At 45.2% G+C, this 5,064-nt stretch overlaps 2 pseudogenes; one reads left to right on the top strand and one right to left on the bottom strand.

Annotated features, from left to right (window-relative positions):
* The first annotated feature begins 455 nt into the window (after positions 1–455).
* Positions 456–1,230, top strand: LOC101644697 (annotated as a pseudogene).
* Positions 1,231–4,733: 3,503 nt separating this feature from the next.
* On the bottom strand, positions 4,734–4,968 carry LOC115870496 (annotated as a pseudogene).
* Between the last annotated feature and the right edge of the window lie 96 nt (positions 4,969–5,064).

Here is a 5,064-nt window from a genome sequence, read left to right as displayed (position 1 = left end):
GTGTTTTGTGAGTTTGAAGAGGTCTTTATAGATCGGCATCGGACATATTGTGAGGATGACGCAAGACTGGCTATTGTTGTGATACATAGGTTTACTGTGAGTCAGGACCAACTTGATGGCTAGAAAGGTCAAATAGTTCACTGCACTGCACACTCTTCTAGCCATTGTCTTTGGCACGTATGAAGGATGAACCACCACCCTTTTAATCATTAACTGTGAACACACCCAATACTCTGAGGAGACAAAAATGTTTTATTTCATCTGGGCAGGTTCTACAAAAGTTATCTCAGCTTCACTTTTCTTGTCCTTTGATAGAAGTTAACGGAGATTATTCCCTTGCCCGGAGTCTCTCTTGAGGAATAAACACTGGGTACTTTGGAGAAACAAATCCACTTCGACTCATGTATAAGAGAGAGTTTTATGTAAAGAAAAGGTGCATCACGAAAACATCCCAACCCAATGATAAGACCCGGTATCTGGGCTGTTGAGCACATCAATAAAACGATTGCGCCTGCCCTGGTTAGCAAGAAGGTGAACGTGATGGAACAGGAAAGATCGACAAGCTGATGATTGAGATGGATGGAATTTGAGAATAAATCAAAATTTGGTGCAAATGCCATTCTGGGCGTGTCCCTGGCTGTGTGCAAGGCCGGAGCTGTTGAGAAGGGAGTCCCCCTATACCATCACATTGCTGACTTGGCTGGCAATTCCGAAGTTATCCTGCCAGTTCCTGCTTTCAATGTGATCAACGGCAGCTCCCACGCCAGCAACAAGCTGGCCATGCAGGAGTTCATGATCCTCCCCGTTGGAGCAGTCAGCTTCAAGGAGACCATGCGCATTGGGGCCGAGGTGTACCACAACCTGAAGAACATCATCAAGGAGAAGTATGGCAAGGATGCCACCCATGTCGGGGATGAAGGCGGATTTGCTCCCAACACCTTGGAGAACAAAGAAGCCCTGGAGCTGCTGAAGAATGCTATTGGGAAAGCTGGTTACACCGACAAGGTGGTGACTGGCATGGATGTAGCTGCCTCCGAGTTCTTCAGGTCTGGGAAATACAACCTAGACTTCAAGTCTCCTGATGACCCCAGCAGGTACATCTCACCTGACCAACTGGCAGACCTGTACAAGTCCTTCATCACGACTACCCAGTGGTGTCTACCCAGGCTTCAGTAGGGAAAAGGAGGATCCATCCCTGCACCAGCTTAAGGCCAATTCCCACCAAGCAGAGATCAGAAATGCTTTCATCCTCCATCTTTCTTTATCCTGACACCAACTATTCCTCCCTCAACATTCTGCTTTCCTGCTGAGCTCAGTAATGCATTGCAATGACCACAGAGTTCACAGACAACACTCAGAATTGTGGGAGTTCATTACAGAAGTTGGACAGGTTAGCTTAAACCAGGGCCAGAAAACAATAAGGATGCAGTCATTGGTGCAAAGCAATGCCCCTCGCATCAGCCGGCAGCCAAGTCACCAGCCATCAGCCTCTTAGCCACATGATGCCTTGGCTTCTGCCTCTGTGGGCCTGGAAATCCACCTTCTGCCCTGCATCATAGTCTTGGCACTGCTCTGTCTCCTGGTCTCCTTGTCTCAGTATGGCATGGCCACTTTAAGCAAGGATTTTTAACATACACCACTGGTGGCTCTTCTTCCTTGGTGGTCCCAGGAAGTTTCATCACTTCTGAGATGCCTCATTCTTATAGCCAGGGGAAAGGCAAAGCTGACCAGTCCCAGAATTAGAGTCCTTTACACCTTATTTGCATGGTCTCACCTAATCACTTGGTGGGAGGGACAGAGAAATGGATAGAGCAGTCATTTAAGGAATTTCACTCTACCACAAATAGCATGCTAGATTTTCCCTCCATTGCATAACCTATTTATTCATTCCTTCATCTCCAGCTATTCTTTCCCCCTTCCGTTAGTCATTTATTTTTACCCAAACTTTTCTACCTTGGGATAGGACATCAGGCTTAGCTGCTGTGCCAGTCCAAATTGCTGCTAGCAGGACAAATCTAGCAGGTGCAACTCCCTCAGTTCATTCCCATTCACGTTGCCTAGGGTTACATCGGTACAAGACTCCTCGTGGGTTGTCTCCACCAGGAGGCCAGACGACGATATTCACAGTCAACCCTAACTCTGCCAGACGGGGAGAAGGTAAAATCCATTCCATTAGGCCCTAGGGAATTCTAGCATACAGATTCAGAAGTACGGTCACAGATCCTTGCTGAGAGATCATCCCTGCTTCTGTCACTTGCAGTTGCATCCCTGGTCCTGGTCCTGCAACATTCAACAGGAAAATAACTATTTCAGATGATCTTGGGAAGAGTTGCACAATGGTGCCAGCATCCTCCCCAACCTCATCATCCCTGGACTCCCAAGAAATGGAGGATTCTATCCAGTGGTGATCTTCTCTTTGACCTCTTCATGTTGAATGTGAACGCACATTCGGTAAGTTTGTAAAGCACCCTTTCATGGTCTCCTCCCATTTTAAATAGAAAATTGGAATAGGCAATTGTACATGCTCCAGTCCAGCTGGATTTGTAAGGTAGAAATGGGGTCATGATGGGGGTTGGGGGGAAGATGTAACAAACTAGAGGAATGTTGTGTTTCGTCAGTGCTATACTGCACCCTGGCTGGTTCATTCCTTCCTTGGGACCCTTTTGTGAGGGGATGTCCAATTGTCTACAGATGAGCTGTCTCCACTCCTACCCCCCCTCATTTGCATCAATATGACTTTTGTTTTGGGGTCTTCTGATGCCTGATACCTGATCTTGTTGACACTTCATGATCACACAGGCTGGTGTGCTTCTTCCATGTGTGCTTGTTGTTTCTCTACTAGATGGCCACTTGTTTAACTTCAAGCCATTAAGACCCCACATGCTATATCTTCTAATAGCTGGGTACCATCAGCTTTCTTCATCACATTTGCTTATGTACCCATTTTGTCTTCAGCAATCATGTCGCACTGCCCATGATTCAATGAAAATCCAAACGTATGGGCTCTCACCATTGCTAATTAGGAAGGCAGTATACAGTTCAGTCTTCTGCTCTTGCCTTCTTCAATTATGGTCTTTTCATCTGCTGGTCTTACTGCAGTAGCTTTCCATATCAAATGCTATCCATGTACCCTAGAACTGTCATCCATAAATCAAGCAGCCTTCTGCTAGTCAGCAGTTGCTCTGAGGACACTGTCCTTGTGGCAGTGGGCTCTGGAAACTTCACAGGTGGTTCATGGGTGGGACCTATGGGAAAAGAAGCTTATCTGCTCCTAGCTACGGTGGGGGCTGCCCTGTGTTTCCCTCGTAGCTTGTTTGTGTATGAACCATTTCTATATTATAGAACTATTCTGGACATCACTTTCCTTATTTGGGTGTTTCTGCAATATCACTTGAGACATTATGGGTATCTCAGGTCTCGTGATGGTTTTATACCCTTCTGCCATTGAGGCAGTCTTCATGCCTAATAGAAAGCGGTAATCAATTGCCTTTCAAATAATGTGAATTCTGTTGCAGCATCTGGAAATTTTCTAGTCCAGAATCTCAATATTGTGGTAGGGCAATGTTCTCAGTGTTTTGCCATAAGCTTCAGTCCACAGAAGCATGTGTGGCAGACACCTCCAAAATCCTATGTGAATATGGATTATAAGGGACTGAAGGCAAAAAGAGTGAGACCGCTTTCTGAAACTCAGACCTAGCCTGTTGTTTGGGCTCCATTCAAATGCCGTTTCCTTCTCTGAGTAGTTTGTTTTTTTTTTGTCTTTTAGAAATCTCTGAGTAGTTTTAAGGATGAGAGCCAACAATATCACCAGATATGGAATATGAGACCTCCAAAATCCAAATAGACCAATAAAACTTCAGTCTCCTGCTTCGTCTTAGGGGCACGCAGGGACAGTAATTTACTCTTGGTTGCACGTGAATGTCACGAGAACTCCTGCTCAAGTTATTTCCAAGAATGTCACCATTTGGACAGGACCCTAGATTTTTACTGAGTTTGTTAGCCAGCCTCTCTTGGTCATGCGGGTCATCACGGTTTTCAGATCCACTCTAGCTTGTTCTTCCAAGTTTGATGTTAACATAACACCATCGATGTAACATGCTATGACTCTTGAGATCTGCACTAAACCCAGGTCTCTTTTAACCATATGCTGACAGAAAGCTGAGGAGTTCAAATAAATGAGGCAATCTACAGTAATTGTGATCCTTCCCACGTGAAGGCAACCTTCAGCTGACTCTTGTCTGAGATTGGGACGGAGAAAGAGCCATTTGAAAGATCAATAACTGAAAATCAATCTTCTTTAGCCCCAACCATAAATTTATTTTCATTGCTACTTCATAACTGTAATTTTGCTACTGTTATCAGTCAGGTGACCCCTGTGAAATGGGTTCGACCCCCCAAAGGGGTTGCGACTCATAGGTTGAGAGCCGCTGCCTTACAGCTTCCAGAGGCAGTAATTACGGCCAAACAATGGTGCTTCCTCAGGATTCTGGACATGGGCTTCCTTCTTCTTTCACATCCGCTGAGACTTCTAAAACCAGGTTCAGCCATCTTACTTATTTCACTCCCTCTCTAATCAGCAAATACAAACCAGAGCCTGCACTTTTTCAGTACAGCATAACGTGGAAAGAACACTTTCCCCCCTTAAATAAACACCACTTTGTTCCCATTTAGAGAAAAACATCTACAAGGTGAAACTACCCTATTAACTGTCTACTTCTTTGGGCATTCAAACATCAGAGTTCAGTTTTAATAACTTTGATACCACAAAGGTTCTTCGGGGTCAGGTTTGACTTGCAAGACCCTTCGAAGTCACATCTGGCATTCCTTTTTTGTGCATATACCCCTAAACATGCCTGTCATGCTGAGAACCATGCCTAGCAAGAGAGCAATCCCATCTGCTTCCACCCCAGACCACGACAAAAGCCGTGAAATCAGGACCACCACCAACTGTGTGGAAGCTGAGGACATGATGCTGTGGTTCCAAATAAACGGAGCGTATAGAAATATAATTCTATCTGACTTTATGGGGTCTTAAAGGCTTGAAGGTAAACAAGCAGCCATCTA

This window comes from Echinops telfairi, unplaced genomic scaffold (assembly GCF_000313985.2).
Source record: "Echinops telfairi isolate 266 unplaced genomic scaffold, ASM31398v2 ScPeMD7_1713;HRSCAF=2227, whole genome shotgun sequence".
In the NCBI taxonomy this organism is placed as follows: domain Eukaryota; kingdom Metazoa; phylum Chordata; class Mammalia; order Afrosoricida; family Tenrecidae; genus Echinops; species Echinops telfairi.
The sequence above is the reverse complement of the archived record's forward strand: the minus strand, read 5'-3'. Positions and strand labels throughout refer to the sequence as shown.